General features: G+C 42.9%; 2 protein-coding genes across 5 annotated transcripts in view; both read right to left on the reverse strand.

Annotated features, from left to right (window-relative positions):
• SCRN1 (secernin 1) overlaps window positions 1–18,406 on the reverse strand; it is a 67,733-nt gene extending 49,327 nt beyond the window's left edge. Inside the window, exon 1 of one of the 3 annotated variants that reach the window (XM_047694185.1) lies at window positions 18,285–18,406. The gene's annotated coding sequence lies outside the window, so the exon portion shown is untranslated. Of the gene's footprint in view, window positions 1–18,116; window positions 18,245–18,284 lie in introns of those variants that run through there. The other 2 variants (XM_047694186.1, XM_047694184.1) reach the window with 2 other exon arrangements.
• The window catches only part of FKBP14 (FKBP prolyl isomerase 14), a 28,019-nt gene continuing 14,325 nt past the window's right edge, over window positions 12,600–26,293 (reverse strand). The window contains exon 5 of one of the 2 annotated variants that reach the window (XR_007121374.1): window positions 12,600–12,638. The gene's annotated coding sequence lies outside the window, so the exon portion shown is untranslated. Of the gene's footprint in view, window positions 12,639–15,589; window positions 15,633–26,293 lie in introns of those variants that run through there. The other variant, XR_007121373.1, reaches the window with a different exon arrangement.

Below are 26,293 nucleotides of genomic sequence, written 5' to 3' on the forward strand. Positions count from 1 at the left end.
GATCCCAAATTGTGAGGGGGGAGAAAGGGGATAAAAAGGGGTTCAAAAAGAAAAAAAAAAAAAGAAACTATTTAAAAAAAGAAAGCCGATAAAGAAAAAATATAAAAAGAGGAAAAATATATATATATATATTAGATAAACTATTTAAAAAACGTTAAAAAAGAAAACGGTAAAAGTTTAAAAAATTTAGCAGAAGAAGAGAAAAAGAAAAAAAATTGAAAAAGAAAAAAAAAATTAAATTAACTGCAAGGCTAAAAAATCATGGGGAGAAAGCCATGAGTTCCATGCTTTGCTTTCTTCTCCTTGGAATTCCGCCGCTCTCCTTGGTATTGAAACTGCACTCCTTGGTAGGTGAACTTGGTCCTGGCTGGGTTTCCCGTTGATCTTCTGGGGGAGGGGCCTGCTGTAGTGATTCTCAAGCGTCTTTGCCCCAGGCGGAGTTGCACCGCCCTTACCCGGGGCCGCGCTGAGTAATCCGCTCGGGTTTGCTTTCGGGAGCTTTTGTTCCCTGAGCGCTTTCCGTAGAGTCCGGAGGACGGGAATGAAGATGGCGGCCTCCCGGTCTCCGGCCTGGAGGAGCCGAGAGCCCGGGGCCCCACTCCTCAGTGCGCCCTCAGAGAACAGCGCCCAATGACTCCCGTCACCCTGGCCTCTGGCCGCGCTCCGAGCTGACCGAGCCTGCGACCGGTTCAAGTTAACCCCGAGCCGAGAGTCACTCCTCGGCTCTGTCTCTGCAGCCGGCTTCCCCGTTCTAATACCGGTAAGCTCTGCGACACTGAGACACCCCCGATCCTTCTGCGACCCTGCGGGACCTGAGGCCGCGCTGACCCCGCCTGGGCTTCACCCCGGTTAAGCCTCTGGAGCCATGTCCCTCAGCGGAACACACTTTTAAAAGTCCTGATTTTGCTCCGTTGCTCCGCCGCTTGCCGGGAGCCGGCCCCTCCCCCCCGCGGTCTATCTTCCTGTCGCTTTGGATTCACTTCTCTGCCAGTCCTACCTTTCAGATAGTGGTTGATTTTCTGTTTCTAGAATTGCTGTTCTTCTTCTCTTCAATCTCCCGTTGGATTTGTAGGTGTTTGCAATCTTTAGATAAGCTATTTAGCTGATCTCCCGCTACCCAAAGTAGTCTCAGCCTGCTACTTCTCCGCCATCTTGACTCCTCCTCACTTTTTTAAGATTTTATTTATTTATTTGACAGACAGAGATCACAAATAGGCAGAGAGGCAGGCGGGGCGGTTGGGGGGGGAGCAGGAGCCCTGCTGAGCAGAGATCCCAATGTGGGGCTTGATCTCAGGACCCTGAGATCTTGACCTGAGCCAAAGGCAGAGGCTTAACCCACTGAGCCACCCAGGTACCCCAGCAAGCATTTTTTTAATAAAATATATGCATCACACTTAATACGGGTAAGTGTTGTTACAAGAAACTTTAATTTGGGGCACCTGGGTGGCTCAGTCGTTGAGTATCTGCCTTCAGTTCAGGTCATGATCCCAGAGTCCTGGGATTGAGCCCCCGCATCAGGCTTCCTGCTCTGTGAGCCTGCTTCTCCCTCTCCCTCTGCCTGCTGCCCATCCCCCTACCATTGTGCGCGCATGCACGCGCGCTCTGTCAAATAAATAAATAAAATCTTTAAAAAAAAAAAAAGGAAAGAAACTTTAAGTTTGGGTATACATATATAAACATATAAGTGTGTGCAGGCACTGGGTTGAGATACATTTCTCTTACTGTGGGTCTCAAGCAAAAATCTTTAAAAGCAACAGCTTAAAGGGTAGGTCTACTGAATAAGACTTCTTTGTGATAAATACCAATTAGGACTCTTGCCAAGTTAGCGATAAACTAATAGTTCCCATTAATGAAACACTCCAATTCAACTCCCATCGACGGTTAAACTGACAGGCATTTCCTAAGATGTACTTGCTAAGAATATTTTAAAGTACATTTGTCTGTAACCTGTACTATATATTTTCTCAAACTGGATTATTTTTCACGTTCTATGCTGCTAGAAGACTGGAGACTGAGAGAAGGATGCGAGTGGCACTTGTTAAAACATCAGGTAGCTGGTATTGTTTCTGTGGTGGAGAAAAGGAGTCAGATTATTCACCATCTGGAATGGCTCATCTAGCTGGTACTTTCCTTCTCCCAGCCCCCAGCTCCAGCCAAATCTCTGTATAAGCTGCCCGGCTTCCCTTAGATGAGCCCTATCCAATAGAAATTTCCGAGATGTTCTGCATTTGTGCCATCTAATACAGTGGCCACTAGCCAAATGGAGCTACTGAGCACTTCAAATACGGCTAGTGCACCAGGAGCTGAATTTTTAATTAATTGAAAATTAAATAGCCAACATTATACTAAGTGAAATAAGCCAACCACGCAAAAACAAATACTGTATAATCTCACTTGTAAGAGGCTCCTAGAAGAGTCACATTCACAGAGACAGAAAGTAGAAAGGTAGTTGCCAGGGACGGGGGAAGGCGGGGTGGGAACGGGGTGTTGTTGTTTAATAGGGACAGAGTTTCAGCTCTGCAAGCCAAAAGAGTTCTGGAGGTTGGATGCACAACAATGCGAATATACTTAACACAACTAAACCGTGCACTTAAAAAGTGTCATGAAGATGGGAAATTTATGTTATGGGAATTTCACCGCACTTAAAAAAATTTTTTAGGGGCACCTGGGTGGCTCAGTGGGTTAAGCCACTGCCTTCGGCTCAGGTCATGATCTCAGAGTCCTGGGATCGAGCCCCGCATTGGGCTCTGCTCAGCAGGGAGCCTGCTTCCTCCTCTCTCTCTGCCTGCCTCTCTGCCTGCTTGTGATCTCTCTGTCAAATAAATAAATAAAATCTAAAAAAAATTTAAAAAAAATTTTTTTTAAACTAAACAGCCCCATATGGCTAGAGGCAGCGGACCCGTAACCCCACAGCTTCAGGGATGTTGCTGACTGCTGTGGTGACGTCCCCCAGAGCTGGGTCTAACCACCACTGTCCTCCTTATCAAGCTTCCTTAGGGAGTCACGACTCCTCCTGGGAACGAGATGCTCGAGCGTCCCTAGGGTTCCCTGCACTGGGGCTCATTTTCCCCGCTCCTACTGGGGACTGCGGGCGGGGTGCAGGCGTGCAGGGCTGGAGCGCGGCATCCCTGTAACTAGGAGACCACCTACAGAATGTCTAGACTAGGAGGGAGGAAGCTGCAAGTGAGAAAAGGTCTTTGTCCTCAAGCCCAGTGAGTTGTTGCTGCAGGGCACGAATGCTCTGCACCCCAGCGGAGCCGAGGGCGCTTTTCAGGGCGCTTTTCTTTGCCTGACTGCCAAACTGCCCTTGCCCCCTTCTGTCTCAGAGCAGCCCCAGAGTGGCTGGCCCTCATCAGCCACCTTACCCAGTAAGAAGAAAGCCTTAAATTGCCTGAGAGGAAGCAAATGACTGTCTCTATAAGCTAGAGGCTTATTAAATGTCACACAAGGAACGGTGACAAAGTGCTTTTACTTGCACACAAAAATGAAACCCAAATGTCCAGCAAGCTTCCTTACTCTGCGAGCTCCCAGTCTGACCGAGCAGACTGGGTAAACATAAATCCGGGTTCTGTGAATTACCAGCCTCCAGAAAAGCCAAGGAGATATTATTTTATTATATTCTTTATTGATAAATTCATTTGATTATTGATATTTCTGCTGAAGTGAAAACAGGACAAAGGAGAGGCACTTATGAATTGGCTTTTCTGTTGTGGATCTACTGCTGGGATTGTAGAGAATAAATAAGGTGTTTGGGAAAGGAATTATCGAACTAGAAATTGGATGTAAATGCTAGCCGAAACCGATGAAAGGTTCAGCAAGCTCTGCCTGGAAGAAATAAAGTGTTCTGTTGAAAGTTCAAGATAGAGCATAAGGCTTTGGGAGCCCACAGCCAGGGAATTCCAGTTTCTAATACTCAATGCCTTGAACAAGGAACTATTTCACAGGAGAAAGACCACACAGGGTACTAAGTAAATAAGCAGTTTTGAAGTCAACCTAGGTTTGAATCTCAGACCCCTGTCACCTTTCTTTTTATTTATTTATTTTTTTAAATATTTTATTTATTTATTTGAGAGAGAGAGAAAGAGACAGTGAGAGAGAGCATGAGTGAGGAGAAGGTCAGAGGGAGAAGCAGACTCCCCGTGGAGCCGGGAGCCCGATGCGGGACTCGATCCCATGACTCCAGGATCATGACCTGAGCTGAAGACAGTCACTCAACCAACTGAGCCACCCAGGCGCCCCCTGTCACCTTTCTATGACAGGATAACAACGAGCCGCGGTGAGGTGAAAATGAGCTGAAACTTGCGGATTCGTATAAAGTGCTCAGTCCCCATCTGGGACACAGTAAGGACTTGGTCCTCGTGAGGATGAGAAAAGGTTGTTGAGGAGGGCTGTACCTTTGTCAAGGTTTGATCTGTTCAGACTTCAGAAACTGGCTTTTTCCTTGACATATCTCAATGCTCTGTCACCTTTTGAAGATTTGGTTCATTGTCACTTGATGCCTTGGCCCTTTCTCTAATTTCAGGGCCAACACCTCCCTGTGACAGTTAACTGCCTTGGTCATCAGCCCAATCTTCAGCTGACGTACTTCCCAGCAGCATGTGGTGGGACGGGGACGGCAGGCTGCACATTGGTTTGGTGTGGCCCACGGTGTTGTCCTAGATAGCATTTTTTAAAAATCTGAACTAGCAGCTAACACATTTGGATCTAGAGCTTTTTCACAGAAATTCAGATACTTGCCTTCTGAAAACTCAAAGATCTGGCAACCCTGGGTCCACATTCCTGCATGCCATCAAGACTGGAGCTCAGCAGGGACTCCTCCCCACAGTCCTCTCCACCCCCTGACTCGGATGCCAAAGACAGCGCCTCCTAGCCTCACCGTAGGGCTATTGCTTTTCTTGTTCTTTCTTTTTTCCACGTTCGGTCAGCTGTACTCATTTACCATGCCTACTCGGCCCTGAAGCCCCATGGGTACAGAGGCAAGAGAAGGATACACTTCAAGACAAACAGACCCTTCCTTGCTCATATCCTGACTCTACCCACCAACTGCAAGAGACAGGCAGATTATGAACTCTCTGCTTCAGAGTTTCCACATGGGAAAATGGAACTAATCCCGTATACACAACATAGCACTTGCGTTTACATGAGAGCATATGGAAAGCACCAGGTCCTGTGGCTGTATACAGTGGGCGATTAATAAACATTTACTTTCCTCCCTCTTACTCGCTGGTGATGGTTTGCCACCATGACGCCAATCCCTACTATGGCTCTCTCACCCTTTCTCGCCAACGGTTTACACTGACAAATCAGACACACGGTCCAAAGTGTAACTAAATGTGCGTAAGGAATCGAACTGCAATGAGAATATCCAGATCTTAACCGCCAGTTTATAGAGAATGCAGATGACACCAGAGGGAGGCAATCCAGAAAGTCTAGACTGGGAGAAACTATAGGACAAATCTGATTTCTTCAATAACGACAACAAAAACTGCAAGGGAAGAAAGAGTAAGAGACAAAGTTACTGAAGAGATCTATCAACTAATAGCATTGAATGGAATTTATTTGGGTCCAGATTTAAATAAACGGTACAAAAACTTTATGAGACAACTGAGGAAATGTGAACACTGATTGAATATTCGATGATATTAAGGAATTCTTGTTTTAGATATTCAGACATTGTAGCTATGTCTGAAAAAAGAGCACGTATCTTTTAGAGATACATGCTGGAATATTTCCATGTGAAATGATACAATAAAAGTAATCCAGGGTGGGAAGAAACAGTGAAAGTTCAGATGAGACAAGTTTGTCTATGTAATAAAAATGGCTGAAGGTGAGTAATGGGTACACAGTGGTTTAATATCCTGTTCTATACTGTATATGCTTGTCATTTTCTACAATAAATAACTTTTTAAAGCAAAGCACACGAGGAGTGCCTGGGTGGGTCAGTTGGTTAAGAGCCCAACTTTTGATTTCAGCTCAGGTCATGATCTCAGGTCATGATCTCAGGTCCTGAGATCAAGCACCCGTTGGGCTCTATACTCAGTGGGGAGTCTGCTGGAGACTCCCTGCCCCTCCCCCTGATCACACACTCTCTCTTCCTCTAAAATTAAAAAATAAATCTTTTAAAAAATAAATAAAATAGAGCACAGCACATGATGAGATGTTCAAATTTCTTTTAAGGTTAGAAACAGGGGCGCCTGGGTGGCTCAGTGGGTTAAGTCTCTGCCTTCAGCTCAGGTCATGATCTCAGGGTCCTGGGATGGAGCCACGCATCAGGCTCTCTGCTCAGCCGGGAGCCTGCTTTCCCTCCCTCTCTGCCTGCCTCTCTGCCTACTTGTGATCTCTGTCAAATAAATAAATAAAATCTTAAAAAAAAAAAAAGTTAGAAACAGCACTGGACTGATCAAATACAGGGAATTTTTTTTTAAAGATTCTATTTATTTATTTGACAGAGAAAGAGATCACAAGTAGGCAGAGAGGCAGGAAGAGAGAGAGAGGAGGCAGCAGGCTCCCCGCTGAGCAGAGAGCCTGATGCGGGGCTTGATCCCAGGAGCCTGAGATCATGACCTGAGCTGAAGGCAGAGGCTTTAACCCACTTAGCCACCCAGGCGCCCCGGGAATATTTTCTTAAGAGTTATTATTTATAACTTGTCTGGGACTCAGATAACCTCTCTGAGAAAAGACTATTGGGGTGAGGGATGAGAGGGATCTTAGTTTGGGTTGGTGTATTTGTGCAATGGGGGAAAAGGTGAGTCTGTGGTTCCCACCACCCTGCCGTATCTCTTTCCTTCAAATTTCAAGATGTCTGCCTCTGCTCATCAGAATGTAATTCCCATGAAGGCAAGAACTCTTACATAAGCCCTTATTTCCCTGGCATCTAGCACACAAGCTGGCACATAATAAGACCTCAAAAAACATTTGTTGAATAAAGGAAGGGGAAGGGACATAGCTATATTTTACCTTCAATGAGAGAAAAAAGAGCAGGAAAATCTCATTTTGCCAAGGTGCTCCCATGCTGTGGTTCAGTCCATGGGATTCATATTTGACCATGCATCAAAATCATCTTGGGAGTTTGTTACAATGGCAGATTCTTAGACACACCCTCCCTGCAGATTCTGTTCAGCAGATCGAGGCTGTGATTACAGGCAGGAGATCTCTAACGAGTGCCCAGGGGATTCTGATGCAGCCAGTTCACACAGGTGTGTGATACCCACTGGTGCAGATTATTTAACTTCTTCGCTCTTCAGAAGTATTACTCATTTTTTTCTGCCTGGCTCTTTGACTGTGAAAATTTGCAGCACACACATAACAGTACAATAAACCCGCATAAGGCATCCACCAGCCTCAAAGGCCATCAACTTTCTGCCTTCTTCTTTCTCAATTCTATTTTTAAGGAAACCATTTAATTTTAATTGAATACCGCTGAATTCTCTCTGCCCGCATCAGGAAAAAGGTGGGTGAAACCCATCCCTGGTTAACTTGAGAAAGCAGGGTTTTCTTTTCCCTAATAAGACAAATGGTGGGGGAGGAGGATATGCTTTCTTGGTCTCTAGCTTTAACACAAGGAAATCAGAGTGCATGATAATCAGGAAGATTTGGGTTGTTAATTGTTATTTCAATGTCTTGCATTTTTTACTACTTTAAAGAAGTCAAGTTTCATCCAACTCTTTAAAAATACCTTTAAAAAAAAAATGTTCTTCATCGAACAAATGCAAGATAAGCAACTATTAGGACTCCTCGGCCTTGGATAGAAAGCAAGAATTTGAGCCAGGAAAAAAAAGAAGAGTTAAATATCATTTTGAGTAGCTGAATATTCCCAAATCCGTAAAATGGCTAAGAAATATCCTCTTGTATACTTTTTTTCTTAATGATTGAGATGATCACAAAGTTAGTTGTTATTCATCCCAAAAATACTGCAATAAAGGTTACTAGCTACAAGAAATGAAAAGAGTGTCTATTTAAAAATTCAAAACCAGGGTGCCTGGGTGGCTCAGTCAGGTAAGGGTCTGACTCTTGGTTTTGGCTCAGGTCACGATCTCAGGGTCAAGAGACTGAGCCCGGTGTTGGGCTCCACGCTGGGCATGGAGTCTGCTGGAGATTCTTTCCTTCAGGGCGGCTGGTTGGAGCAGTCAGTTGGGCATCAGACTCTTGGTTTCTGCTGGGGTTGTGATCTTGGGGTTGTGGGATCGAACCCTGTGTCAAGCTCTTCACTGGGCATGGAGACCCTCACTCCCTCTCCGTCTGCCTCTCCTCCCACCCCGCCCCCTGTTCTCTCTCTCCCTCTCTCTCTCTCTCTCTCTCAAATAATAAATAAATAAATCTTAAAAAAAAAAAAGATTCTCTCCCACTGTCCCTCCCCCAGCTCACGATTTTAAATAAATAAAAATTGTAAAACCAAAATTCCAGATAATGAATGGCCATTCAATTTCATCATAACCCCTGATAATTTAATGGGCCACTGCTGCTCCATTTGCCTCCCCCAAAATACAGCCATTTAGATGATCATGAGTCAAAAAAATAAAACAAAACAAAACAAACATGTGATATGTAATTGGCTATCTGTACATAACACGGAAAGCCGGAAAATATATAAACACACAGAATCGGGGTGTCTGGGTGGCTCAGTCAGTTGCGTGACCAACTGTTGGTTTGACCTTGGGTCGTGATCCCATGAGAGTCATAGGATCGAGCCCTGCACTGAGCCCTGCCTCAGACTCTGAGCTCAGTGCAGTGTCTGCTTGGGACTCTTTAAAATAAACAAACAAATAGAATCAACCTAGTGAAATGAAAAGAGGTCATACAAATTAAATATGGTACCACTCAAATGATGTATGTTATCTAAATAGATGAAGCAAAAAGATCATAAGCAAATGCAACAAAATTTGTAAGAGCTGTAGTATCTCTGGGTTGCAGAATCACAATTTCTTAACTTCCATATATTCAGGTATTTTCAAATTTCCCACAGGAGAGTACAGAATTTGCAATGAAAATATATAAAAAGAAAGAAAGAGAAAGAAAGAAAGGAAGGAAGGAAGGAAGGAAGGAAGAAAAGGAAGAGATGCAATCAAATAATCTACTACCCTAACTCAACGCGGGTAATAAACATAGTCTCTCAAGGGCAGAGACCCAGGAATTGAGAAGGACTGTATGGTCATGGCAAATGAACTCATTTTACCTTTGGGCCAAATCTGATTCTGCTTCATTTGCAATATATGGTCACATTGAGAAATATGAATAAAGCAAAATGTCTAACTTAATGACTCATGTGACAAACTAACAGCTAAGGAAATGTAGAGCTTTTTATATAGAGTCAAACAGAATATTGTGTATCAAAACATGTATTTATTCATAGAATAAGTGGTAAATGGTCACTTCTCAAAAGTATTCTTCAAATCACTCCAGAATTTCTCTATAATGCAAAATATTGTAATATGATGTTTTCCAGCTTATAGATGTCAAGAATTTTTCATGGAAACCCCCAAATAACAGTCATTGTAGTTGGCTTTGGTAATACTTCCAATGGATTTGTATGTACTAAATGGCAAGAGAATCCTATACTATTTGAAAAACAATAGTGCAGATACATATGCCTCATTATTTGTGTATGTTCAAGGTTGGGACACATGTGAATTCAAGGACCATCTGCAAAAACTCTACCACACCAAGTGGTCTGTCCATCACTCCTGGTATTTAAAATACGGTACCACTTACAAGAAAACTCAGGCTGTGAGACTGGAGACTATCATGACTCCTCTGCCTTGGATAGAAAGTCAGAATTTGAGCCAGAAAAAAGAAGAGCCCTTTTAGGGATTTTAGAGTGAAGGAAATAGGAAAGATTAGTTGAATAGCATCCATTTCTTATGGATATAACAATTTTTTTAATGGCAGGAAAGACTAGATAAATAGCACAAGCAAGATTAATTTTCCACTCAAACTTGCCAAATTAGAACAATATAGTCAGATCAAGTTCATTGTAAGGACGATGTTTTCCAATACATGGCAGATTGGAAGACATTTTCTGTCTTTCATAGTAACACAAAGAAAGAAAATGACTTGTATCACATTAATGATATAGGTTAGACTGTGCAGTTAAGTTACTCTAAGAGGTTACATTATAGCTTTTTAAGGAAGAATCAGACATGTCCCAATTCCATGTACAGCTCCTCCACTTATTAAATTCTTTCATCTATGAAGTGTAGCCATGATATTCACCAGGAACTAGTATGGGGATTAAATGAGATAATATATATAGCATATACAGAATAGACAAACACTCAAGGCTTGCTCCTTTAACTTGTTCTAAAAAAAAAAAAAGTTCTTGAAACATAATGATAACAGAGATAGAGGAAGAATGTGTTTGAGATAGGCAGGTATGTGGTTAGCTGCCAAAAGCATTCTCTGTGGGAACGATCTGGAAACTGCTAAGCAAGCCACATCTAGGGTCCTTTCATTTCCTTCTTTTCTCATTTCTGACATTGCTGCCATTGTGTCCACTAATTTGGCAAGGTTGCTTTGAATTATGACCTTCCTACTCCCACCATCTGTTTTCTTCTCCCATCTAAATAATGCATTGTCTAGTCTCATCTTTTCCCATTAATGTGATTTGATATGTACCTGTTAACTCTGCAAAGTGGGATTTCAAAAACTCTTCTCAATCATTCTTAAAATGGTGATTTACATTCTGTCCCTGTAAAAAATTGGCCAACTATTCATTTCCTACAGAAGAAATAAAGTAGTAAGACTTAAATCTTGCTGGTAACCAGGGGATAATTTTATTATATCTAGCAAAATTTGACCTAAAAACTACTTTGTAAAGACCCATTAATGCTAGGGCCATTTGCTGTGTTTTGCCTTCAGAAAATGTATCCCATTTATTATCAAAAAACCCTGTATTTGTATATGTGAATATACACATGTATATTTGTATATACATATATGTATGTGCACACATACTTTTATGTAAATATAAGTATATACAAAAGGGAGGAAGAGAGAGAGAGAGAGAGAAGAACCTAGAAGGATTAATGGATTACTATCTAACAGAACTGGCAGTGAAAGTAAAGACAGGATACAGAGATAGAAGCTTTAAATTTTACTTTATCTAGTTATGTCATCTTAGATTTATAGAAAGCTCATATTACTTTATTGGGCTTTTAATTATTTTTTAAAAATCTGTTGCTCTAGTGCTTAAGAAAGACATTTTAAGACATTTCATTTAATTCTTTTAGGTCACTAGGGCACTTCTAAGTGCAATTTTAAAAATACACTAAGGTTTTACTTTGAGAAGAGAAAAAGATATTCAGAGGAGCCTCTGATCACTACATTATTTTAATTAGAATTTTAAGAAGTCAAATGAATTACCAATATGTACTTTGAGCTCCTAACCACCAACAAGCACCTTGTTCAATCTTGGAGGAAAATGAAACTAAAATGATGTTTTCAAGGTCTTTATCGCCTAGAAGAGGTGCTCATGAACACAACCAAGAGAGAAGGGCAGCGACCAAACTTAAAATAATGATGGGAAATGCTTATAGGAGCTTTCAAGGATATGTAGCTCACTTGAGGGGGTTATATTAAGCACTGGGAGATTTAGGCTAACTATTAAGAACAGAAGGGAACATTAACCTCTCTCTGCTTCAGGTGAGGCTCAGGCTGGTTGGCCCTCAGCTCCCTCCCCTCCCAGTCACCTTGACTGAGTAACCTGACACTCCATCTAGTTCAGCTCACCACCATCCCAGACTGGGCTGACGATGTGGGAGCTTGTAGAGGAGGGTGTGATTAATGCCTACATCACTCCTGCCTTCTTGGATAGCAGGTTGCTCTTTTGTCCCAATGGGAACGGGACATGTCATCTTAGCCATCCCTCCCACTACAAAAGCTTTGTAACCATCCTTAAGAGTTGCTGAAAAGACCGTTCCGAATAAGGCACAGACTAGGGGTAAGGATGACAGTGAGGATAGAAGAGACCCACAGAATGATGGAAAAGGACGTGCCTGTCCCTGGCACAGGGCAGGGACAAAGTGCTAGAGGGTTGTGGCCGATCTACCTTGGAGATAAAGCAAGTATAGATCCTACCTCACCCCCCAATAACTGTCTTCCACATTTCTTGGCTCTTCCAACCATTTCTTTCCCAAGTTCCATTAAACTTTTTAAAAAGTTGGCAAAATGTTTCCAGAGCCTCTCAGGACCTATGATCCAAAAATGATACTGGCTTTATATATTCATTTAACCAGGAGTAACTAAAATAATTAAAATCACAGAATCTTATATTATTACATGTAATAATATAAAACATAAAATATTACAATCTTACATATTACTATTAAGAGTATGAAGCATTCACTATGTGCTTAGTAACATGCTAAGCAATATATAAAATATATAAATAATAAAATAACTTAATCCTCACAATGACCACTTCACAAGGTATTACTGTCCCCCTTGTTTAAAATATTTTATTCATTTATTTGAAAGAGAGAGACTGAGAGCGCATGCACATGAGCGCGGAGGGGGCAGAGGGAGAGGAAAAAGCAGACTCCCCACTGAGCGTGGAGCCTGACACAGGACTGGATCCCAGGACCCTGAGATCATGACCTGAGCCGGAAGTCAGATGCTTAACCCACTGAGCCATCCAGGCGCCCCTTATTATCCCCTTTTTAAGGATGAGAAAATTGAGATCAAGAGTGGTTAAGTCTTGTCTGGAGTCATATAACAAGAACATAGCAGAGAGAGAACCCAGACTCTAGAATGCCCCAAGCACCCCGACTCTACCTGCCATCCAAAGTAGGAAGCGTCCCTGTTGGTGTGGGATTCTGAGCCCATCCTTGGAGTTCTGTAGTTTTCTTTATAGGGCTTCTGCCCATTTTCAGATAAGTTTACCAGAGAGAGATGTACAAATCCTCAGTTGAGGAAACGGTAAGGGTTTATGGGGACACAAGAGAAGATCTGAAGGTCAGGGAAAGATGCCTGTGTTTTGCTGGGAAGATCCAATACTATATGGAGGTGTCAGTCTTCCCTACAGTAATCCATGGAGTCACTGGGCAGCTATCAATCTTGGATACAACCATGACCAAAAACGACCCTGAAGCTCATCTAGAAAGGATGTGGGACAAGCCAAGAAGTTTCATAAATGAAAACTAATGAGGAAAAACTAGCCCCACATGGTATTAAACCATGTTAGGGAGTTTTAATAATTACAACCGTTCAAGACTGACACAAAAATAGACAGATTGACGGAGCAGACACTACTGAAAAATACTCATATAATGTAGGAAATTAGCATATGATGAAAGCTCAACTTGAAAGCAAGGTGAAAGGATGTATTGAACAGTAAATGTCGTTAGGATAATTAACTATTTGGGATGGGGAAAGCAGGGGAGAAATCTGTGCAGACTGCCAACTCATTCCTAATCTCCGCCCCCCCAAATATTGTTACTCAAAATTTTTAATTTTCAGAATACATATTCGTAGAACCAGAGGAAGTCTGGTCTTCTTGTTGTTGTTGTCATCTTATGCACACGTGCATAAGTAAAAGTGATCTCAGCGTGCAGTGTTGTAATAAAGTAATGTAAATTCTAATAAGCCTTTGTGTTTTAATATGCCATATCTCACCCCACAGAAACAACCCAGAAAGTCAGGGGACAGCTGTCATTCACCCCATTTTAAAAAGGAGACTGAGAAGCATCTCGATGAGTGACTTGCTCAAGGTCACACCCTCTAATCAGAAGCAGAACCAGAGCTTGGACTCTGAATGAAATGTGTTCACCTCATTTTGATGTGCTAGATACGTTTGTGAAACCAGCCATCTCAGATTTGGAAATCACTTTCCAGTGTGACATGTAGTTGTGTCCACGCTGCCTTTCCACCACCCTGGTTCCTGTCCCACCACCACAAACCCTGACAGTCACAGTTCCACCCACTCCAAACCCTGGATCACTGCACACACTGCTTTTTCCACCTCAGAAGTCTCATAACTCAGCAGCCCCCGGGTACTTCACACTCATGCTCTCCAACTCCCTAGGGTCCCCGAGCACTCCCTCCTCATAATCCTTCTCCATCCACTCTGTCTCCTTCCCTCTTCTATCCAAGTGTCTCTCTCCTTACACACCCAGTTCTGTGCACAGTACCACACACCCCAACCAACCTCCGCTTTCTGTTAATGCAAGACAGATGCAAACCACATCATGTAATCTTATGTTTTCTAGAAGCCACATCTAAAAAAGAGAAATTGGTAGGGATGCCTTGGTGGCTCAGTTGGTTGAGCGGCTGCATTCGGCTCAGGTCATGGTCCCAGCATCCTGGGATCGAGTCCCACATCTGGCTCCTTGTTCAGTGGGGAGCCTGCTTCTCTCTCTGCCTCTGTCTGCCTGTGCTCACTCTTTCTCTCTGACAAATAAATAAATAAAATCTTTTAAAAAAATAAAAAATAAAAAAGAGAAATTGGTGAAACTATTGTTAATAATATAGTCTACTTGAACTGGATATATCTAAAATATTACCTCAATATATAATCAACACAAAAATTATTAATGACATAATTTAAATTCTTTTTTTCATACAAATTTTGAAATCTGGGGTGTAGTTCACACATCTGTGTGGACTAGCCACATTTCAAGGGCTCAAGAGCCACAAGTGGATGGTGGCTACTGGCTATTGAATTGGACAGCACAGACCTAGGCTGTCATTCCAATGAAAATGGCTTCAATTGCTGCTGGATAAAGAGATCAAGCGTGACTTTTTTTTTTTTTAAGATTTTATTAATTTATTTGACAGACAGAGATCACAAGTAGGGAGAGAGACAGGCAGAGAGAGAGAAGAAGAAGCAGGCTTCCTGCTGAGCAGAGAGCCCGACTCGGGGGCTCCATCCCAGGACCCTGAGACCATGACCTGAGCTGAAGGCAGAGGCTTTAACCCACTGACCCACTCACGCGCCCCATGCATGACTTTTTTAAAAATAACTTTGAATTATTCTTCTTCAACAAACACAAATTGCTCATGGTTAAGAATTTCCAAACCTTGTGATTTTAAGTATATTTGGCATGTCAGGGGGATTTAAGTGAGTGAATCTTCACATTCAGGCTCTAAGGTAAGTTATTGTTTTTTTAAACAGTACGTGTGGCATCATCTGTCTTCCTTTGCACATAATCATCCATACCTAGCTCCCATCCACTTCTCCACTGTGAATTATCCTCCCCCTTCCCTGCAACCTGTGCAACTTCTCCTTCTACAGATCATTGGGCTGAAGAAATGGAATGCCCAGAAGAAATATTTTGTATCCTCATCACTTCCATGCAAATATTAACCCATTCACACTTTCCAATCTGGCTTTAGTAGATCTTTGGTTACTGGTATATGACCAAGAGAAATCAAATTCAAATTCTAGAAAAGGCTCTGTATGCAGTGCTGCTTCAAAGTTTTTTTTTTTTTTAATTTTATTTATTTATTTGTTAGAGTGTGAGAGAGAGAGAGAGAGAGAGAGAGAGCGAGCACAGTCAGGCAGAGTGGCAGGCAGAGGCAGAGGGAAAAGCAGGCTCCCTGTGGAGCAAGGAGCCCGATATGGGACTCGATCCCAGGATACTGGGATCATGACCCAAGCCAAAGGCAGACGCTCAACCAACTGAGCCACCCAGGCGCCCCTCAATGTTATTTTAAAACAGGCTCGTTGTTCACATTTACTTAAAATTCGACACACTCAAAAGCTATTATATATCCCACTTTGGTTTCTTTTTAAAAGAAATTGACCCAATGTTTCTCCACAAACACAAGCCACCCATTTTTTAATCAAAGAATGCACTTCTCACTTTAAAGAATAGGAGTAAAATTATGTTTTTGGTGCTTAACTATAGCAGTCTAGTCACTGGAAAATGTGGACATGAGGTGCACACAGCTTAAGAAGTTAAATGGTTTTGGGGTGCCTTGGTGGTTCAGTGGGTTAAGCATCTGTCTTCAGCTCCGGTCATGACCCCAGCAGGACAGAGCCCTCCATCAGGCTCCTTGCTCAGTGGGGGGGCCTGCTTCTCCCTCTCCCTCTGCTGTTCCCTCTGTTTGTGCACACGCTTGCTCTCTCTCAAATAAATTAAAATATATTTTTTTAAAAAGTTAAATGGTTTTGAATTTGGAAACTAAGATGTAGTCACTTACTTTAATTACCCAATGATTTTTATATTCATGTTACAGTTTGCTTTCGAATCGCTCTGTTTGCCATCCTAGTAATGACAGGTCCGTCCCTTTTTCCCTAGGCTGTGAAATGTGGCATGTAGAACCCAGACCTGGGCAGTTACCAGACCTGGATTTCAATCCTCACTGCCAGTTGCCAGCCAGCTATATGACCTTGGGTGCAGCCCAGTCACCCTGCTGGCTTCAACCTCCAGGGCTATAAAAAGGAGGTTGACAGCAGAGTGCTTCCTGACCGAAGCACTAATCTTCCTCTATTCCCATTATCCCTGAAACACTTGCCTCCTTATGCATCCCGTTCTTCCTAAATGAGAAGATGGCTGGCAGCACAGCAGTGAAACCGCAAGGAAAAACTATTTCAAAAAAAAAATCCTAAAATGAGTCACCTTTCAAGAATTTATCATTCTCTGATGCCTGGGTGCTTGATCATGGAGCTGTATCAGTTCTTTCATTGAAACTTGCTCTAAGAACCTGGTAATTATTATGTACCGTTCGTGGGTGATGTTTACACAATACACTCAACTCTTTTAAGATCCACTCTTAGGTATAAAATAAACAGAAGTGAGTTATGCATCAAACAGACATAAGCAGCCACATAAATCGTCCTTAGTGCAGCCTGGAGAAAAATTAGCTCAAAATCACAGAGAATTCTAATTAGGTCTTTGCACCAGCTTTCAAGAAGTTAGAGAAGATAAATACAGCTCCCCAAACTTCCCACTTCACCTCCCCACGACCCTGCTGCCCCCCCCTAAAATCTAGCGAACTGCAAGAATCACTCCCTACCCCTCAGGACCAGCTGCAGCAACCCCCAGGAGAGCCTTCCCTGAAGCCTCTATCCTCACCGAGGCTTAAGTCGGGGCAGCTGATGTGAGCTGTGGTCTCAACGGCGTCCGCCTGGCCCGACTTTTTCATGCTGCCATTTTGAATTAACATAGATTTCCTCTGCAACCCATGGCATCTTCTGGTCAGACTGGGAACACAGTTGCACACACCCACACACACACAGCCGGGGAAGCTGGACACAAGTCTAATTCAAGACCAAACTGCAAGTCAGAATTAAACAGCAAATCCAGAAAGCCCATATGTAAAACCCTACCAAGTCAGTTTTGAGTCAGAGTGAATAACAGTTTCCTTAGATGCACTTGGGTTTAATGGGCATTCTAAACCCCTAAATCCGAGTGCTCGTCACTTCTCTAAAAGTTGAAGCGTTCCCCCTGTTTTGCAGACCCCACTAGTCTGAGACCTCAGCAATGATGTCGCCAAATAATCTGCGGCCGGACCAACAAGCGAACCGAGGGCTGACGAGCATAATCATAGCAGAAATGCTACCCGTAAGTGTCCTGGCGCCATGGCGTACCTGTCCTGACACCCCACCCCCAACTCCAAAGAATCGCCCGGAGTGTGGCTGGGGGCGGGGGATGTGGTGTCAAGTCCTGCAGCCCGCCCAGACGACAGTAACAGCCGTTAAGAGCAGGCCAGTCCCCTGGACACGATTAGCGATCGCAAACCGGATGGACGTGGGCGCAGAGCCAGGTCAAGGACAGCGGGTCCCACCAGGCGGCCATGTTCGCGCTACCCGGGTAGCAGGTGCGCTACCTCCCAGGAAGGTGCCAGGCCTACTCCACCACCAACGCTGCCACCACCGAGCGAGCTTCGAACCCCGGGAACAGCCCAAAAGGTGGAGGGGGAGTTCACAAGCACAAACCCCAGCGGAGCAGCAACTTGGCTGCCAGTTAATGGAAACACAGGGAAAGCACCCGGAGGTCAGAGCAAAGGATGGGGCTGGGGTGTAGAGCGGGGAGACAGGGTCAAATCCAGCGGCAGTGCCCGCGCCTGGGGTGGGGCGTCCCTGTCCTGCGCCCCCTCAACCTACTAGCCCGAGTCATCCGCACCCGGCCCGAGGCCACCTCCCCATCCCCCCATCCCCCCAGAGTCCCCAGCTTGCCCTGCCACCACCCGCCGGGTTTCAGCCCGGGGTCTGGCTACCCGCGGGTTTGAAGGGACAGGGGTCGGCAGCGAGGCACAGGGGACGACGATGGCGGACGCGGCTGAAACGCTCGAGGAGAAGCGGCGGCGGACGCCCCGCGTTCGCAGCCGTGCTGGCCGCGGCTCACCTGCCGGGCGGCGGGCTGCGGGCTCGGCTCTGCGGTGCTGATGCTGCGGCCGCCGAGGGTGCGGGTGCTGCTGCGGCGGCGGTTACTGCGGCGACATCGGCGGCTGCAGCTGCAGTGGCGGAGGCGACCGTCGGGCGCTTCCCCCTCCTCAGACTCTCCGCGCCCGGGCCCGCCGCCCCCTGCGCACAGCTGGCCCGGATCACGTGACCGCGGGGCCCACCCCCCCCGCCTCCCCCACCCGGGCCCCGGGGCCGCGCGGCACTCGCGGCGTCTGGGCGCCGGGGCTGCAGCGCCTCGCTCGGGCGGTAGCGGAGGGTGCCTGGGAGCAGGCGAGCGGCTAAGAAGTCGGCTGTCGCTGCAGAAAGTGGCTTGCTCTTGGCTCGATTTCTAGTTCTTGGTCACGGCCGGGATTTCTGCTCTCTCGAAAGCGAGAACTCGGGCTTTACGGAGCCAGGACGCACTCCCTCCGCGCGCACTCCCGAACTCCGCAGTGGGGTTGCTTCGTGCGGCCTCAGGGCCTAAGCAAAATTTCCCCGCGGGAAAAACGTGTCCTGTACGTCGTGGACTCCCAGGTCCAAGCCGATTCCCTGGTTTTAAAGGTGCTGTCCTGCACCATGTTGCTAAGAGAGACCCTATGCTGGGTATTTGGACATTGAAGCCCAAAGAGGTAAGAACTTCGCCCAAGGTTACACAGCAAATAGCAAAGCCAAGATTCCATACCTTGGGTTAATAAATACGCAGACAGGTGACAGGTGTGTTGATGCTGGCATCAAGTTCATTAATCAGGACATGACCATCTGTTACCAGATCACAGATTCTACCTCTAACAAACTGAGGAGAAAAGCCCAACTCAAAGGATATGAAGAGGTAGTTCACAAGAAAACAAACTCAGTACCACTCAGGCACATGTAAAGATATTCGGGTTTACTTAGCTGTTAATCAAATATACAAGGTAGCATTTTCCATCTATCAGATTAGCAAAAGTAAAAAATTTTATAGCCTCCACAGGGGACAATTTTGCATTATGTCCCCAAATAACAAATACATATATAATCTTTGATCCACGGATTCCACTTCTGTAATTTACACTATGTATATACTGATAGAGGTGTGAAGTGATTTGAGTACAAGGTCATCCATTGCTGCATTATTTGTGCTAACGAAAACTGGAAGCCAATGTCCATCAATAAAGGACCATTAAGGAGTGCCTGGGTGGCTCAGTCGTTAAGCCTCTGCCTCTGGCTCAGGTCATGATCCCAGTGCCCTGGGATCGAGCCCCATATCTGCTTGTCAAGGAGCCTGCTTCTCCCTCTCCAGCTTCCCTGTACTTGTGTTCCCTCTCTTGCTATCTCTCTGTCATAAATAAATAAAAATCTTTAAAAGCATAAAAAAGTAATAATAAAAAATAAAGAACCATTAAATATATTGCAACATATCAATACAATGGAATGTTATCCACCTATAAAAATTTTAAAGTGGGGAAGCTCTATCTCTGTGTACTGATATGAAAAATTCCCAACCCATACGAAGGGAGGTGAGGGGACAGAATCCTGTGTGTGTTACCATTTGTGGAGAAAAAAATAAGACCATACTCATATTTGCAAATGCATGGCATATCTTTGGAAGAATACAGAAGAAACTGTAATAATAGATGGCACCAGGAAGGAGAATTGGGTGACAGAATTCAAGGGATGGAAGGAGACTTTTCTTTCATGTCTTTTGAATGTTACCCCTGTGCTTGTGGTTTGCCACATGAGTGAATGGACAGTGGGAGAAGACTGAGGGGATCAGTGGAATATTGCAGGAAGGAGCAGTGGTCAGACACTCTTCGAGCACAAAAGGACCGTATTGTGCAAATAGACCAACCATGGAAACCGTCCTTTTACTTTTAACCTATTTCTCCCTTTATGTTAGTGTAGGTCTTTGGTTTTCTGTTTTGTTTCTGTTTTTGTTTTGACACAGAAAGAGAGATCACAAGTAGGCAGAGAGAGAGGGAGAAGCAGTCTTCCCACTGAGCAGGGAGCCGGATGCAGGGGCTCGATCCCAGGACCCTGAGATCATGACCTGAGCCGAAGGCAGAGGCTTAACCCACTGAACCACTCAGGTGCCTGTTGTCTTTTTTTTAAAAAACCAAATATAATTGGATCCTGCTTTTCATTCAGACACTCTTTGTGTTTTAGTTAGAGTGTTTAGAGCAGCAGCTCTTAACATTTGCCAATGTCTAGAGATAGCTTTGGTTGTCAAAATGGCAGAGGTAGGGGAGGTCTCTCCTGGTACCTAGTGCACGGAAGCAAGGGACGCTATTAACACCCTAGAACACAAAGCCCAGCCTCCCACACCAAGAATTATCTGGCCCTAAATGTCAATAGTCCTGAAGTTGAGAAACTCTGGTTCAAACCATTGATTTTTAATGGAAATATCAACATGGTGGGTTATAAATATAACATCTTGATGCTTCCATTTGTTCCATCCGTTCTTTGCTTCTCTGTCTCTTTTTCACTTTGTATTTGCCTTCTTTTGAAAAATTGAGGGTTTTTTTAGTACTCCATTTTGTAGATTTATTAATCATACTGTGTGTTTTACTTTGGATAATTCTAGGATTTACAATATGCTTCTTAAACCTAGCACTATCTACTGTCAAATAATGTAATTTCAGGTATAGGGGTGCGTGGGTGGCTCAGTGGGTTAAAGCCTCTACCTTCAGCTCAGGTCATGATCCCAGGGTCCTAGGATTGAGCCCTGCATCCGACTCTGCTCAGCAAGGAGCTTGCTTCCTCCTCTCTCTCTCTCTGCCTGCCTCTCTGCCTACTTGTGATCTCTGTCTGTCAAATAAATAAATAAAATCTTTAAAAAAAAAAAAAAAGGATGCGGTTGGCCCATTTAAGGCTTGTTTATAAACTATTTAAGACAGGTCTAGGGTAGCTTTAACTCTACGGCTACTTCAGCCCTTCAACTAAGGTATGACTCACATAGGGGCTCTAATAAATGCTCCATGGGATCCATAAAGTGATCCCAGCTGGTAGAAATGTGAACAAGTCCCAGTTTTGTGTGAGATCTGAAGGTTGTGGAGGCCCAGTTCCCAGTGGTTATTCTTTCCTCAACCTTGTGGAGATCCCTCTGCTGCAAGCATAGACTGGTATTCAATCAATGACTAAAATGCAGATTTCTGAATTTCTTTTCCAGTTAGTTTTCTGCAGAACTCTGCCCCACAAACTCTAACTGCTTTGACCTTCCTGAACTCTGATCTCCGTTTCCTCAGCCCCACAAGACAAGAGGTCTCTGTTTTGTTTCCCTTCTCTTTGCTGTGCGTGGTTCAGGAATTGCCTCCAAGCAGAAAGCTGAGGTAATTGTAGGTCTCATCTCATTTGTTTCCTTTCTCTTGAGAAACAGTCCTGTTATGCCTGCTGTCCAGTGTCTGACCCAAGTTGTCTCGTGTACTTCGTTCCAGGTGTCTAGTTGCTTACAATAGGACAGCAAGTCTCATAGCAATTTTCCCTCATGGGCAGCTTTGGAAGTCTAGGAACACTGATCTTACTGCCTGTAAGGAACCAAATGTACTGATATAGAATCAACTAGGCCCATTATTTTATAAACTATAAATGCATAGTTTACTTATAGAAGTTCTTCAACATGCCTAATTTAACAAGAGTCATTTATGGAACACCTGTACCAGGAAGTGCATTTTTGCTACAAAGATGTAAAAGGTATATCATAGGCTCTCCTCTCAGAAGACAGAGGCAAGCGAGGAAATTAATTAAGTATAAAGGTAATATATGCATATATGCTATGTTCCTGTCAGAGTGACCTAAGAGTTCTGCACAGATAAATCTGTTGATCTAGCGTACTGGGAACTGTGAACAAATGTGAAAGATGATCATAAATGAGGGTTATCCAAACAGAGACCATTAAAAAAAAATTATTGATGACAATGTTGCCTTGTTCTTTTTTTTTTTAAGCAGAACTGCTGTCTAAAGAACTCTACCCTGGGCAATGATTATGAGGAGCCGAAGTACTTGAGTAATTGAGAAATGCCTTTAACACATTACTCATGGAGATATTTTCCACTTAGTGCTTCTTTTAGTGTATAATTGCAGCAGGGAGAAAAAGATCTGTCACTGGGCAGATCTCATGGGGATGAACAAGAGACAGTATTATGTGAATGAGACACTCACAAATGGGTAAGAAAGCCTGTGTAATTGCTTTGTATGTAATCTTATGAGAACCGAAGAAGCTGAGAGAAAAGCCATGAAAAAAGGAGAAAGAAAAGCACCAGTTAAGATTAGTCAGCCACCTGCCTTAATCCTATGACAACCATCTTTAAGAGGTTAGTGTTCTGAATTTGGTTACCATAGAAACAAACCTTTAGAACGCCCTTAAATCAATTTACAGAATTACTGCCCATATTGCATATAGGCAACCCCAAGAGACTTTAAGTATTAAAATCTATTTTTAAATTATTTTTAGAATTTAAATGATCCATCAAGTCTTTTGAATATGTAATTAGATAGCCAAAATGGTTTACTGTATGAATTTCTCAGATTGTCAGTTTTTCTTTACTGTGAATATGAAGAAAGAATTGAGCTTTAAGAATTATTAGGAAATTTCTAGAATAGGCAAATAGATAAAGTAGTTTGGTAGTTGCTTAAGGAGTTGGGGAGAGGGGGGGATTTCTTTTTAGTAAAAAAAAGTTCTAAAATTAATTGTGATGGGAACTCCTAGGGGGCTCAGTTGGTAAATGTCCAATTCTTGATCTCAACTCAGGTCTTGAACTCAGGGTCGTTGAGTCCAAGCCCTGAGCTGGGCTCCATGCTGGGCATGGAGCCTACTTAAAAAAATTTTTGTAAAATTAATTGTGATGGTTGCACAACCCCGAGAACACTAACATTTATTGAACTGTAAAAAAAATTACTGTTACATATTAATTTTAAATTTTAAAAAGTACCCTACCTTAAAAAAAAAAAAAAAAAAAAGACAACCATTGCACATTGCCCAGCTCAGAAGAAATAGGTCAACGACAGAGAGTGAATACTTTTGAAGAATTATTGCCATAGTAATAACATGTTAGGAACAAGGAGTCCAAGGAGCAGAGTTGATTTACTGTTCAGTCTTAATGAGAGTAAGAATCAGTTAACTTAGTAGGCTGCCTAATTTTCTTAAAAATTATAACACAAAACAGGAAAAGCTTGAATACTCATGCACGTGGAAAGAAAAACAAAGGCACATGACACCTCATAAAAGATTATTTATCTTATAAAATTTAGCCAAGGGGCGCCTAGGTGACTCAGTGAAATAAAGCCTTTGCCTTCGGCTCAGGTCATGGTCTCAGAGTCCTGGGATCGAGCCCCGCATCCGGCTCTCTCCTCAGCAGGGAGCCTGCTTCCTCCTCTCTCTCTGCCTGCCTCTCTGCCTACTTGTGATCTTTTTCTGTCAAATAAATAAATAAAATTTAGCCAATACAATATGTGGAAAAACAGGAGAGAACAATTATGCTGTGGGGAAATTTGACAATTGAAATAGGATTTCATGGAAAGATCCTTTTTAGTTCTTCCCTATTTTCCTGCAAGTAAAATGTTTCTTATTTTAAGGCAAATTTCCTGTATTTATACTAGTCCTCTTCTTAGTTATTCTAGACAAGTATATTACCCATTTAATTTAGCTCCTAACTTAAGAGCTACTTAAAGAAATCTAGACTGTCTCAAGCAAAATGTGTTCTGTACAAAATAACTGCCACAGCAATTCAAGGAGATATGATCATAACAAAAAAAAACCCCGCCAGTATGTGGATGAATGTTATAATACCTAGTCTCCTGCCCAGAGGTAAAATTATAATCAGTTATATTGACATAAAACACACTCGGGCAGAGGAAGTCCAACAAATGAATGAGAAAGTGCTCTAAGAAATTGGAATTAAGGTCCAAAGGGTCTCCTTACCCTTACTTCATCGTGTGTGACCCTGTTCCTATTGCAACTGTTTATTGGACAGGAAATTACTTTTATCCTATAGCAGTGTGGAATTTTAAATTAAAGAAATGATTTGTAAATTCCCAGAAATCCCCAAGTGGGATATAATTTAGCTGTTACTACAGACCAAGGGGACAGCATTCACTTTAGATTTTTAGAGTAAAACCTCAGCAAATATCTCATGCAATTTGTGTTTAGATCATAAAATAAAATTAATGTGAGTCTAGCTCCTAGGCACTTAGATTGGCTTTGTAAATGATTAGCTGACTCGTACTCACTGAAGTCATCCATTTTATGCCAGAGGCTTTATTAGCAGTACAAGAACACAGAGCACTGGTAAACAAAAGAATCTGTGGAGAGTATGCTAGGTGTTACAGATCTCTCGAATCTTCCAAATGTTTGTATTTGTTTCTTTTCCTCAACAATGACCTATGTATATCAAAATGAGTCACTTCATCACTTTAGTAAACCAAAGCTGAAGGGATTAAAAAAATTACTGTTGGTTTTACATGGAGAACTATTAGGAAATTTTACCTAAATTATAAGAGAAATATAGAAATGTAGGCAAAGCACAGAAAGATTCCAAGCTGACCAAATGGAATTTTAGCTGCATGGTCAAGGCAAGTCTTCAGAGAGGGTAAATCATGTACTAGAGAGAGCATGTCAATGACTATCTTTGATACAAAACTATATACATACATAAACACATATGTATGTATACATATATAATTTATTTATATGTATATATTATACACAGCACATAGTTTATACACTATACCTAAACACACATATGTATACATATATTTATGTTTTTAAGAGGATAGTTTTATTTTTTCCTATATCTCTTGACCATATATATTCTTCTTAAGGGATAGGCTATAGATAATTCTGAAAAAATAATATAGAACAATAATTTGGAAAGTCTGGGACTCTTTCCTCTCTTCTAGTAGGAAAGATGTTCACAAAAACATATTTACTGATGATCTAACTTTTTGCTGTAAGAATTCAGAGTCATAAAAATATTCTAACTCTGGAGGAAATACTATCTCCACACAAGTTAACCTTTTGCCTGTATGTTCAGTTTTAGGCACAATTAGTTGCCCCAGTGACCAACATTTTACAGAAGACCAAAAAAGAAAAAAAAAAAAAAAACGATTAAGAGAAAAATATCAGAGACTATATATTCAAGGGCAGGGAAATAGTTAATCGTCTCTCAAATTAAGATTCTTAGGCCACCAGTATCAGTATCATCTAGCAAGTGGGTTAAAATGCAGATTCATGGGCCCAATCCAAGGATTAATCAGAACCTCTGGGGAAAGGGTTTAGGAATCTGGCTTTTTAACACATATTCCTTGCAATTCTGGTGTACACTAATTTGTATGACTGCTACATTTCCACAACATTTGGGAACCAAAGCATACCTCTCCTTGTATTTGAGGGTAGAACTATGAAACCAAGGTTTGTAAGGGTCTTTCTCTGCTGTCAGCCTGGAGCTGGAGGTAGCAGAGGCAGGGCTAAAAGCAAAGGCAAAACAATATTTTTTTTTTCCAGATTTTTAAATTTAGAGCAAGAGTGCAAGAGCATGGGGTGGAGGTGAGGGAAGCACAGGGAGAGAATCTCAAGCCGACTCCCCACTGAGCAGGGAGCCCCAAGACCCAGGACTCGATCCAGAGATCTTGACCTGAGCCGAAATCAAGAGTCTGACACTTAAGCCACCCCGAGCCCCAAAGCAAAACAATTTTTTTAAAAGATTTTATTTATTTATTTGTCAGAGAGAGAGAGCGCACAAGCAGGGGGAGTGGCAGGCAGAGGGAGAAGCAGGTTCCCTAATGAGCAAGTAACGTGATTCGGGACTTGATCCCAGGACCCTGAGATCATGACCTGAGCCAAAAGCAGCCGCTTAACCAAATGAGCCACTCAGGTATTCCCAAAACAATATTTTAAAGACAGAAAAGAATTTACTTTCCAAGAAAGACTCCAAAACCAGATGTAAGAATGTATGGATTTCATTGTACTAAAGAGATTATGCAAAGCTTACTAAAAAGAAT

This window comes from Lutra lutra, chromosome 11, assembly GCF_902655055.1.
Source record: "Lutra lutra chromosome 11, mLutLut1.2, whole genome shotgun sequence".
Classification (NCBI taxonomy): Eukaryota; Metazoa; Chordata; class Mammalia; order Carnivora; family Mustelidae; genus Lutra; species Lutra lutra.